This window comes from Struthio camelus, chromosome 24, assembly GCF_040807025.1.
Source record: "Struthio camelus isolate bStrCam1 chromosome 24, bStrCam1.hap1, whole genome shotgun sequence".
NCBI lineage: Eukaryota > Metazoa > Chordata > Aves > Struthioniformes > Struthionidae > Struthio > Struthio camelus.
The window spans coordinates 4,789,749-4,802,922 of NC_090965.1; the positions used below are offsets into that span (position 1 = coordinate 4,789,749).

At 46.1% G+C, this 13,174-nt stretch overlaps 1 long non-coding RNA gene across 1 annotated transcript; it reads right to left on the reverse strand.

Moving 5' to 3' along the window:
- Nucleotides 1-182: 182 nt before the first annotated feature.
- Nucleotides 183-5,322, reverse strand: LOC138062101 (uncharacterized). The gene is made up of 2 exons (XR_011136113.1): nt 4,462-5,322; nt 183-2,209 (listed from the first exon to the last, which is right to left on the reverse strand). It is a non-coding gene; the product is annotated as an uncharacterized lncRNA (long non-coding RNA).
- Between the last annotated feature and the right edge of the window lie 7,852 nt (nt 5,323-13,174).

Genomic DNA, 13,174 nt, shown 5'->3' on the forward strand with positions numbered 1-13,174 from the left:
CAAGTCTTCCTTCCCCTCCATGCCTCGAGGCTCCCGGTCACACGGAGCATTTGGTATGCGTCACACAGCGTCGGGAATGCCAGCCACCCCTCTAATGGTCTCAGCTCACTAGCCGTGCTCACGGCGAGGCCGTAAAAAGGCACCGTCAAGACAAGTCAAAATAACTTTGTTTTCACAAGAGAGTATTTCCAGTGATATTTTATTCATGGCTTCCTGCTCACGCAGTTTCACCGCTTAAGATCCCCTGTGCTAACATCAATGCGATGGAAGGGGGGGGGAAAGCGCAACCTATATTGACTTCCTTTGTGACACACACAATTAAGCCTTTTCCAGGGGATACCTCTCAAATATGAAGTGGGTGTGCTGCCCTGTTCACAGCTTTTTGCTGCTGTTTTGGTACCTTCAAACAATTTTCCGGTAGGAGCCCTGCAGCCCTTAGCAAGCAGCTAGAAGATCATAACGTGTGTAAGAGGACCAAGCTGCAGTTTTGTGCAACAAGGCACTAGACTGCTGAAGAGCCAGATTTATGGTGAGAGAACAGCATTCCTGCACTGCTAGACGCTGCAGCATCCCCACCCACCAGCTGCCACCCAGCCTGAGGAAGTCGTGTCCCAGACTCGCTGCAGCTACACCCCTTCCTGAGAAGCAGAGGAGCCTCAAGCAAGCTGCTTCACTTCTAGAAGTCCCATCACCCAAGCTGTGTTTCCTCATGTGTTCCTCAGGCTGAAACTGAGGACTCCACTTTCTTTTTCCAGTTCTCTTCTCGCCACTCCATGTGCGAATGTGTCCTCTGCTTGCCCTTGGTCTCTGATGTCTCAGATCTCACACATTTTCCTGACAGTGAGATGGCAATGATAATGACCTAAGATGTCCTTCTGTCTTGAAGAGCTGGTGCAGCCCTTATCAAGTTACAGCCCTACTCATGATCTTGATCCTATTTGCGCTGGAATATGGCAGAGGGATGGTCCCATCTGCTTCTAAGAAAGGGAAGAAATGACTATTCCCTGTCCCTTGTCAAGCAGCAGAGCTCTTTCATATAGCCTTTTCATATAGCCGTTGTTAGATGTCAGGGCTACCGAACTGGGAGAGCCCAGAAGGATTAGGACTCGTTTCCTTTGGCTCATGCCTTTTCCTTATGTACCTCGCCTCTAGGACAGGGCTTCAGTCTGAATTGGTGGCTCTATCGTATGTAAATGCACAGGAGCCCTAATCGCCTAGCTAGGGTTTGCATGAAAGTTAGGTTGACATGGGTTATCAAATCAGAAAGAACCACCCTCTAACTTCGTACCCTTGGAGAGCTGGGAACTAGTCCAAAACCAGAATGCACTTACTGAGCAGGGGCCAGCCAGCCTCACCAGAAAAGCTCCCAGGGTTGTGATATCACAGGCTAAGCTTGCTCTCGGATCTAGTTCTTGACCCAAACTTCAGAATTGGGTGCAAAAAGCTTAAAGCCCAAGCCCAGATCTATCCTCTTTGTACCAAAGTTTCCACTCCCTACTGACTCAGAAGGATAGACTGGAAAAAGAGTAGCACATCTAAACTCTTCCCAACTTGATCCCATCTTCTGGAAAAAGGGGATAGAACTGAACACCAGGAGCTGATGCACCAACCATTTCACTATTTATCTTGCACCCATTAAAGAGAGAGATAGGTTTTCTTTAAGTAGATGATTCCTCATTCATATGACTGAGGCATGGAGCAATCCCTGGAATCCTGAATGCTGTAAGAGAAGACCCACCAGGTTCAACAACTTCATGCTGTGTTCTGGGATTCTCGTCACAAAGAAGTGATTCTTCTGAGCTCTGTGGCTAAGCCAGTCCTCAGATGGTTTTGCTGCTCTTTAAGGAAGGCAATAGACTGTATAGTTATCACCTGAAATGGGATAAAATCCCTCCCACCAAACTATACAACCTACTACCTCACCTCCACAGAGCAGTACAGAGGTCTCACATGATTCACAGCCATATCACTGGTGTGGCATAAGGACACCACCTGCACCACCTGCCTCCATGCTTCTTGAAGTAGATGATGAGAACCGATGACCTGACTGTCTCCTTAGGAAAGACAGTAGATTGTATAGTTAGCTCAAAGGGAGGATAGGACTCCACAACTATTCAATCTACTACCTCAGCCTCAAGGACAGCTTGGGATCATGACAGGCTAAGCCAAGAAGATGATCCTTATCCAGGAATCAGCTGCTCTGAGGCTCCTGTGAAGAGAAATGCACGAAGAATTCATCAGCTTTTATGATGTTAGGGGAAGCAAGTCCCATATCCAACCCTGCCCTGGAGCTCTCTTTCCTTCTTTAAACTTCCTTCAGTCCACTTGTCCTATACTTTATCCTTGGCAATCACACTGGCAGCAAACTTTATGCACCCAAGGACTTATGGAAGTACCAGCCCTCCCCTTTGAACCCAGGGCCATACACACAGATAGCGTGGCCCTCCTGGAACTGCAGTAACACCAAGTAACATACAGCCAGGCTGACCTCACCTCTTGAATACACAGCATATCTAGAACAAACCTGCCAGACTAGATAAGAGAATCCATCAATTTAGCTGCTATGCACCCCAGGGAGTTGAACAGATTAGAAACAACTGAGTACAAGGAAGCTTTTAGGCTGCAAATGTAATGGTATCGAGCACATCAAGGCAGATCTCATTTCCTAAACAAATGAGTGCAACATGCAGGCTTGGTGTCCCTTTAATGCTATAGCACAGTCGAGCAATATTAGCATGGCTCTGAGACAGACTGGCTTCCCCCCAGTCCTTGGCTCACCTTCTGAGACTTTTTCATTCTCTGTACACCCAAATACAGATGCAAGGTATTAAGCTGGTAGTTTAAAAGAAATGTGTGAGGTTTTCTTGCAATGAGAAAGAATTCCCCTTGAAGATTAAAGAGGGCCATAACAAAAAGGGAGCCACCAGTAGCAAATTAAATGGGCTGCATGTGCCGCACAGCAGAAACCCAAAGGAGTGCTTCCCATGAGAGCTCAGTTCCCTGAAACAAGAGGGGGTCCTCAGCCTTTCTGAATATCTGCTGACTGTTGTGGTGGGAGATGCAGAGGCCAAGGCAGAAGTCCCTTTTGGGACAAAGGCTGCATAATGCTTTGTGCTTCCACAGCTAACAGGGAACAGCTTAAAGGAATGAGACTCCCAAAAGTCTGGTCAGCTATTTTAGCTGGGATCCTGGAGGTGAGAGTTTAGGATGGCCTAGGGTACAAGGATATCTTTGCAGATAGGCTTGAAAAGTGTCTCTGTTCCTTTGCAGAGCAGTCTGGATGTCCTCACTGGCATTCAATATAGTCCAGGTAATTCTCGTAATTTCCTTTGACAAACTGAGCCTTCACAAGGGATGGCCTACTGTGTCAGGCCATCTGGCCCAGGCTTCTCCTAGTGCGACAGCGTATAATCAATGTCAAAAAAATCAGACTCTTGCAGGATTGATTCCCACAGCATTATAAGTATCCAGCCCATCCACAGTGCTAAGTACCCTGAATCCAAACAGCTTTCTAATGGGAAATAGTCTTCTGTTTTACTGGCACAAAAAGTGATGCACAGAGGTTAAACATCCCTCCTGAGCACATGCAACATCAGCCAGAGCTTCACTGAGATTACACTCAGAATGAATGGTGCATCCAGTCTGTCACAGGCCCTTCTGCTTCCTCAAAGCCAGAGATATGAGTTTAGACTACAGCATTTCAGCCTCCAGATGATTAAGCCAGTGCCACAGGCATGAACCAGAAGGGATCATGGTGGCAAGAAAGACAGTGGCTGCTGCAATGGTAGAGGACTGGTGAGGTGAGTTGCCCAGATGTTCCTACCATGTGAAACACATAGCAGAGGACAGTAACCTTCTTCCACGAGGCCACTGACAACTGACCCGGAAGAACAATTCTTTACTAATTCCAAGTCTGCTGGTCTGCATTATTTTAAGTATATAAGCAAGATGTATGAGACCAGCATCTAAAAGACCACTCTTGGTACCACTGCAGAGAATAGGAGCTTGGGCCAATTTCAAACTGTGGATGGGAAATTGCATTAAAAAATTCCTCCAATTATACATGAGGAGGAAAAAAATCCCTTCTGACTCCTGTATGTAATCCTGAAAGCAGGAGATTTAATTATACTTGTCTTAGCGATTACAGGTGTTGGGAATACCCAGCTGCTGACTCTGCAATCCTGATCTTGCAAGGATCCACAAAGAAAGGAGTCAAACAGGCAGATTCAGAAATACCTTGCCTGGTAAGGATCATTATGACCATCCTAGTCTTTGTATTACTGTCATGCTTGGTTGTGCTAGGTGCTATACAAATTGTAACAATAGCTAGCCCCTCTCCTGGATGGTTTATGGTCTAAACCATTAAGACAAAAGATGGAGAAGGAAGCAGCAGCAGAGACGTGACCAAATTTGCCGAAAATCCCATAGCAAGTCCATGGAAAAGCTAGCATTGGAACCAACCTTGGCAAGTTGCACTCCAGTCTCTGGTCACATTGCCACAGTGACGGTTTGCCTGGCCTGCCTAATCAGGGTTGAACAGGTCAATACCCATCTCTCCCAACTGTCCTCGACAGAGAGGAAAAAAGTGTTGCTCCATTTTAAGATCTGCAGGAGAAGCTTAGCTCCTAGGAGAGAGAAGATCATATACATGTTGGATAACAGCTCAGTGGTATAAACCGCGCTGGGGTTGTTTCAGAAAGACATATATGAATTAGTCGTATATCTATGCAGCCATAAGATTTGTGCAAGCTCTCTATCTGCCAAGAGTCTAAGGAAAAACCCAGGGCAATCACCAAAATGAATTGTGTTCCAGCCCTGCACTGGTTTCCAGACATGAAGCCTTCTCTTCCAGCATATCGTTGCTGAGGCGATAGATTTGTAAGAACCTGAATGTAACACGGCTATGCCCAGTTCTGGATAAAATAGCCAAAGGTGTCCCTAAGACTCAGAAGCCTGCGTCCCAAAGCCTTTCACTGGCTTCTAAGTCATTTAAGCCCAGAGTTTTTGAAGATTTTTAGATACTTGATTCCTAAGAACCAGACCTTTTTGAAAAACATCATTTTCTGTACATTGAGTTTAAGCTAGTGACACTGGTATTTCCCCTTCCAGAGCCATATGAATACTTCCAAATTAACCAAATATGATTTCTGGAAAAAGGTCAGCCAGGGTCTGAGAGGCACCGCAAGAAGATCCCCATGTTCAGAGTATGCCATAGTATAGTCCTGCTATCTAGATGTGTTTGGAGGGATGAGGGAAATTGGTAGGTAAAAGATTAATATGTATCTTGACAGCAAGAGCCTTCATGCTGGCAAAAATTTGGCATCTCCAGTCCAGCTCTCGTACTCCTTTTTGGGAGGGAGAGGTGCCCTACGGCCATTCTTCAGTTGACAGGGCTCAGTGTGGCTTGTGATGACCAGCTGCTCAGACCCCTAGAAGACAACCCATCCCAGTGCCCCCCAAGTTTAGAAGTGCCTATGGACAAAAGACGCCCGAGCATGGTCAAGTCTCTGCCGTTAAAATACCAGAGGCACGGAGAGGTAGGGAGCCTGCCTCGGAGCCTCGGAAAGGAGCTGGAAAGGCTCCGAAGCTTTGAGGTGCTGATCTGGTTTATTAAGGAGAACTGAATGAAATAGAGGAGGGGGGAGGAAGAGGGAGGAGGAGGAGGGAGGAGGAAACCATAAAACAACAAAGTCGCTCCTTTAAAAGCAGACACTGCTTTCAGCTTTTGTATAGTCGCAGTCCTGCGCATCGGTGCCAAAATGTGCCGGGGACAGGCAGGGCTTCTCAGTGGGAAATCAGGGCCCCGCATCTCTTAAAGCCTTTTCAGCCACTTGGAGTAACGACGGAATTGGGACAGAACCAGCCCCGACAGACACAAAATCTGCATGAAGTCAGCTGTCTGCGTTGACACAAAATGGCTGCCCGTCAGCCATTTTGTTTCCTTAGCTTTGCCTATAGGGAAGCATGAAGCAACTCAATGTCCTCGCCTCGCTGCATTGTTAGAGTGGAAAAATAAAAAGCAAACGCAACTCCCCTCCTCCCCCGAGATCGTCCAAGTTTTCAATAGCTCCCCAACGTTGCCGGGGCGCAGGAACGCCGTGTGCCTGCTCGACTCCTTTTGCTCTCTCTGTTCCCTTTCTGAATGTGTTTCATTGAGTCACGGCACTGCCTCAAATATTTGATTTGCTCCGGACTCAGTGGAAACGCTGTATCGGAGCGTGCGTCTGCACAGAGCACCTATCAGAGCAGTGCGGCACCAGCACAACTCTACCTGCCGGCACTAGATACAGAAAAAGCAGCAAACGGTCCAAAAAAACGTCTTGAATGCACCCAGTGCCACTGGAACACAAAAAACACATTTGCTGAACAAGCTGAGAGGACAAGTTTCTTTTAAGTTCTCACAAAACACACGTGAAAAGCAAGGAAAACCATCTTCCTAGACACCTGAACCTGGATTTTTATCTTAAAATATCATGCCTCAGAAAAATTAATCACAGGTGCTGCAAACAGGCAAAGGGGAGAAGGGAAATGGAAGTAAAAATATTTAAAGTTCATTCTTATGACAGCCCCGTGTCTCAGTAATCTTTTTCTTCCATGCTCTTTTAATGACGTAGATAGTATTTTGTATCAACATGGTAGCAGCATTTGTTTATAAAGGAGTATTAAAAACTTAACAGATATTTTAATGAATACCTACTGATTTGTTAGGGATTGTCTCAAGTCCCATCATATGTTTATAAACATCTAGACCATAATTAATGGATATGTTTTTGCTATTATAATGCATGCATCTGCAACATACTTGTTACAGTACTTATCTTTTATTAACTCTTCATAAATTTGTTATTAAAGGTGGCCACAAAGGTAATGCTTTTTCTAAATGTTTATGTATCTTCCTTTTCAATTAGCATATAATTTACACTTTCCTGCAGAAAAAAATCACACAATTTTTTTCTTCAAATTAAAACAGGCGCTATGGACATTTCATAGAATAATTTCTTCAAAGTACTAAAAACCAAGAGCTATAACAGAAAAAAAAATCTTTTTTGTTTAACTACCCCCTATTCAGTTCTATAGGATAACTAAAAAATCTTCTGAAAGACAATCCTTTCCTATATTACTCTATAGAACTCTTCCATTAATGTTATTTTCCTTCAGGATGTTCAATTCAGAAAGTGCTCTCAAAAGGTATACAAGACACCCCGATGTATATTCAGACCAAAATATTTAATCTGCAATGAGACCCATCCGCCCAGCGCCCACACATGCAGTACCAGCTCTGAGACCACCATTTCCACCGCAATTGTCTATACTGTCCTTTTGTAAGAAAGCCAAGCAGATATGGAGGCAAATACCTTTCTATAAAAGAAAACCGATTTCCCTGTTTCTGCTCTCCTTCCCAGCTTTTCTCTGGAAGTGTCTGCTTCTCTCCAGATGTCCGGACACAGTCCCTCAAGAAAGGTAAGACGATCACCCCGATACTGATGTCTTATCAAAGCCTGGTCCCCCCCATGCCTTGGGACAGAGCTCTGTCCCTCTGAACGTCCGTGAACGAAGAGATGTGACTACGAACTGAAAAGACGTCCGGGCTACTGAGGGAAATGCAGAATCACTTATAAAAAAAACCAATCCCTGTTATTTGGCGCATGTTCTGGTATTTTTGCCGTGCTTCTGCGCAAAATTGTATGGAAACGCCACCAAGTTCCCTTAAACTTTCAAGACATGTTACTTTTCATGGCGTCTCTTGTGTATCACACCTTACTGTGTGCAGGATATGCACATTGGTGCAGTAAACAGCTTGTTATCATGATACCACACCATCCACGTAAGAAAAACAAGTGCTTAACAAGCCAGAACAATTATTTCCTTTAACATTTAAATTAAGATTTTGTATTCCCGAGATGAAAACTTTTAAGGCAAGAAGGTAATAAACAAAACAACCGCCCCTAAAAAAATCCTCCAGATCACATTAGCTAAATCCAGACACTGTCAGATCAGTGGAAAGGTCAAATCTTATATTCACCAAAAACAAGAGGACACACAACAGGTTAAAATGCTACCGTCCGGCAATGACCGGCTCTAATCATACCAAGCCGATGTGTAAAACCATCCGCCCGTCCAAAAACAAATTAGACAACAGTGCTCTCTGGTACTTTATAAATACACAAGAAAGGAGGGCTGTTTTATTGAATATAGTGAACAAACCTTTCCGTCCGGCTATACCGTGCAGCCCCACGACTCTGTATGCACCGAGTAGCCTTACCCTGCTAATACAAAAGCTCAGTTTGGCAATTCCAGGCATTTTCAGTGCTCAACATACGCCAAAACTACCCACTCTCTGTCTCTGACTTTGGTCTCATTCCAAAAGGTCCTTTTTTTTTTTCGCTACAGCCGGTGCCACGTAGAGACGGGAGAGTTGGGCTCAAACATGGCCGCAGCCTCCAAAAAAGAGCCAAGTCCCAGCGTCCTTGCTTCCCCCTTCCCGACAGAAAAGAAAATGGCCATGCAGCAGCCATTTTGTTTGCTTCGGGATGGGAGGGAGAAGGGAAGGGAGGGGAGACGCAAACCAGGAGAGAGAGCGCGGGAAGGATGGGGGGGGAGAGGGAGGGAAAGGGGAGGGTGTAAATTCGACAGGAACCAAAAAGCTTTGCAGAGATACCCGGGCGCGTCCTCCCTTCCTGATGCTGGGGGCTGAATGGCCCGTCCAGCTCCGCAGCAGAACCGAGGGAGACCGACAGACACGGAGGGGCTGACGTGGGGGGTCTAGTTTTCCAGCTTTCCAGAGCCGGTTGAGCTTGAATTGTCTGGCCTGAAAGGGGTTACATTTCCTTCCCGGGGCCTGGCTGGGCGCCTCCATCCTGCCTACTAGCACAGGGCAGTCTCCAGCCCCAGCCATCAGCGGCACCGAGGAGACGCACGGCTCGGTCTGTGTAAAAGCTCCTGATGGGAACAGGGCTGGAGAACGGAAACCAACCCGGTAACGTCAAACTCCTGAACTTCCCTGGACAGGAAACTGTGTAAATAACACCCACAGGAGGGTGTGGGGAGGGGGGAGAGGAACCCGGAGCAGGCAATGAGGCCTTCGGGACAGAAGTTTGTAGGCAAAAGGGATAGTATGGGCCCTGCAAACCAGATCCTGAATTGCACCTGCAGCGAGGCAGCTCAGGGAGAAATGATTTTAATAATGTTTCTTAGCTAAGCTCAAATCTCCTCCTCCCCTTCCCTCCAAATCCTCTCGATCCTCATCCAGCAGCAACACACAACACCTTGGCACAGCAAATGCCGCAGTTCTGTCCTGCCAAGGCCCCACGTTTAGCTGCGACTCAGCTGCTGGAAGCATCTTCAGCTCGGGCCTGATCCAAAGCTTCTAGAAGTCAGTGGGACAGTGAGGACAGCAAGGTTCCCCACTGAAGGAGCTAATGGCTTCATCAGCCATGTCTGCCTAGCAGGGCTCCACGCAGCTTTACACAAAGCCCTTGAGGTTGATTCAGAGCCCTTCTCATAGGCTTTCTTTGACTGCTGTGGACTCTAGAAGGAGCTTGGACTGATACAGGGATGGATAGTGACGAAGGACAAAGCATCTGTTCCAGAGGGAGGCTGGAACTACTTCTCTAGCAAGAAGACTTCTTCTGATATTTCCAAGCAGTGGGCAGGCATCCGCCTAATCCTCCTCCTGTCCCCACAAGTATATTTCCTGGTTGAGAAAGCTAACAGGATGCTTGCCCGGGACAAGCTGACATAAGAAACAGACTTGTATGGCTAAGATCCATCCATGGGTCCAACCGCTCAAGAGCCAGACTGGCCTGGAGCTACCATTCCTCCACTGTCAAGCACAACAGGAGACAGTGCGAGCAGCTGTATTACCCGCTGTATTACCCCACATCCTGGGGTGCAGGTCTGTCCCCTGTCCCTCTGGGCACACCAAGAGGAACAAAAAGCTGGAAGCATCAGGAAGGATTGGGCTGAGGCACTCTAGAAGGAGCAGTACACCAGGGCTCGCAGCTACCCACTGCCAGCTCTGTGACCAGCTGACTGCCTCCAGCAGTGCCTCACACTTGCAAAGCACCTCTCAAGCTCCATTAGTTTTACCTGCCTTTCTCCTATTCTACAGCACCACATCACACCTTCCAGTCTAGACAGCATGTCTACGGCTTGAGGGACAAGAGGATCATGGAGCGAAGCCATCTCAGTGTAGGACCTTGTTCTCCCTAAACGGTAGAGCTGTTAGCGGTCTTGGTAAAGAAGCCAAGCAGCTGCAGAGCTGAAACCCCTCCTCCTCCACATAGGTAAGTCCCTTCAAGTCCTGACTAAAACCAGAGGAGAGCAGGTTGTTAGAGCAGGGCAACCACCTAACAATGTCACGTGAGACTGCCAGACTTGGGAAGACCTTAAGAACACACAGAGTGAATGCCGCCTGGGCTTTCTGCTTTGCAGTAGGCAAGATAGATCAGCAAGAATCAGGACCGTTCCCAGGATTTAGGATGGATAGAAGTTCCCAGTTACAAGCCTAAGATGAAGGGAACTGTAAATGCCAAGACTTAGTATAGTTTTGAAGCTATTAAAGATCTTGTGGGAAAAATTCTGTAAGGAAGGGTGTTGGACAAGTCACTTAGCATCATGTTCACGTGGGATAAATTTTGGAGGGTAGACCTGGTAAGCTTTATCTAGTGGATATTGCCTGGAGAGGGCAATTTCTCTGAAGAGCAATTCAGAGCAGGAACCTAACACCAGCATCTTAAATTACCCTGTGAAGAAGCCTACAACCTTAAGGTTTTTAATAACCAATATTCCTCGCGATACAGTGGAATGAAGATCCTCACCAACCTTCTTCAAATTATCTTAAAAATTTTCACATGAAGTTTATTACAGATTGATTGCTTAGTGAGCTGCTGTGTTTGATTATTAAAATGTCCTTGAAGATGAGCATCACCTGTAACAAACTCTATCAATTCCTACCTGTCCTAACTTCTCATTCAGGCTCGGTAGGCAGCTGCAAGGCCTCTTTCAGAGGCAGGTTTGTGCTCTTCATATCAACCTAGTATTCTGGAAATTTTGAAGGTATTTGAGGGACCAATTCCTGTTTAGTTTAATAGGATTTGGAAGTCAATGTTCACTTGAAAACTCTAGCCTTTGCACTGAAAGAATGTTGCATTTATTGTGCAAAATTATTTCAGGAAAAACATCAAGGTGGTTTGCAGAATGAAGAGGAAAAATCTCTTAGGTGCCTATGCCAGGAGATCAGGAAACGGCCACAGGCAACACGTCAGTATGAAGCTAAGAAAGAGAAACAATTTGAGCTGCTCAGGCATAGATGCTCTCTTCTAGAAAAACCTAACCTATGGGCACCCTGACAGACTGAGGAACTTTATTTTCATCCTTAATCTCAGTGAAAGCTTATTACTAATGGGACAGGCTAAGATATGTTTACAAGACAGGGTGTTTTACCTTTCCCAATAACAGATCCTCAAGATCAGCTAGGCAGCATCTTCCTTGTGAGTCCTGAGCTGGAGAGATAGTGGATTATAGACAAGAACACCATGGGGCTGGGATCATTGAGGACATTAATAGCCCAGATATAATTGCAAATAACCCCTGAGCACTATTTGCTTATTCAATGTATCTTGGTCATAGTGGTGGTGTGTGTTTAGGAATGGGAATCTAAGAGTAAGCAAGGGGGTGTGCATGCTTGGACTTTGGAGTGTTATTATTATGGAGAGGATAGTATCTGTCTGACTGCATAAGCAAGGGAAGGATATCGCAAATGCATGCGTTTTGTGGACATGAGCTACTGAGAGAGCTGCAATGTTGGTTTCTATTAGGAGGGGGAGGTATGAATGCTATTGAAATGCTGAAGCATAACAAGAATGAGGGAGGGGCTGGTGTGAAGGGGGAATGTTCTTGGAGCCTCCAACCTGCAGATCTCCTCTCTCTGGACTGCTGTGGGCTTTGCTGACGGTAGATCGAGATGTGGTCATGAAAGGTCTACAGGATAGGCCAGTTGCTCTAGATGCTTTCTGCTTTCAGATGCTGCTGCTGTGGCTGCAGCAGAGCTCTCATTCAAGCACATTCTTGACATTGTGGTTCAAGCTTGCAATGTTGTGATGGGCTCACTGCCCGAGCAAGAGTTGGTCAAAAAGAGTTGGGAGCAAAGCATTAGTATGCCACATGGGTCCGTACTCAAGCCCCAGGAGATTCTCTTCCTCAGGAAAAGAACCCTTCAGCGCAAGGGTCGGTGCTCATTCTACTTGCTGCTAAGCTTTTGAAAAGATTGCCTCTTGATGGTTGGTGTTAGGTAGAGCAAACAGTGTTGTCTGACTTTGAACCAGAGCTGGGTGGGGAGAACAAGACTGCCCGTTTCTGTTTGTGATCAGGTCTTGTGAGACAGAATCTGTGATGCTGCCTTGGGTCTTGCAAGCCAAAGAACTATATCCTTGTGTTTCAGCTCTGTTTTTTCCCTACCACATTGTAAAGCTGTGGAAATCAGCTGCTCATCATCATGTGTTTGAGTCTCTGGTCTTCCTCAGCATCAAAGCTTTCCCTCTGGCTGTTTGCTGGATCGTCTTCAGGAGTTACCCTTCTGGTTTATTCACATCCCTGTAAGCCTGTACAAACACAGTCCCCCTGTCATCTCTCACATGCTCTCTCCTCCCCACACTGGCTATTTTGCTTCTGGTTCATGAAATTTAGAGTGGTTGAAAATGTGAGTAAGAAGCAAAGGGGTTTTATTCATTCACTGATGAGGAAAACTTTCCTTGTGAATGGGGAGAAATGACATCAGCTTTCCTCCTTAGTTGGTGCAAGTGTCTGCGTGAACCAAACTGCCTTCTCTGAGTATGTCTTGATTAATTCTTTTCTTTTCTGGATTTGTCCAGTGGCACCTTTCCCCACCGGGCTTGAGCACTCTCTCAGGAGACTTTAGGACTCTTCCATTTCTAGCCAGGGCCATTATGTACATAAAGCCACAGCAGCAACAACAAAAATCATTTGGGAAGAGAAAACAGACTTAATGCAGCTGCATTGCTGAGTTTCTGCATCCAGTCTTAGTGAGTCATTTTGCCTTTGTTTCCTCCTTTGGGAGATAGATGCTCCCTACCTGCAATGCTGAGAAGGTTAATTAGTTAATGTACTAATTAACTCAATGTGCTTTGAACAACGGAATTACTTGAGGCACTAG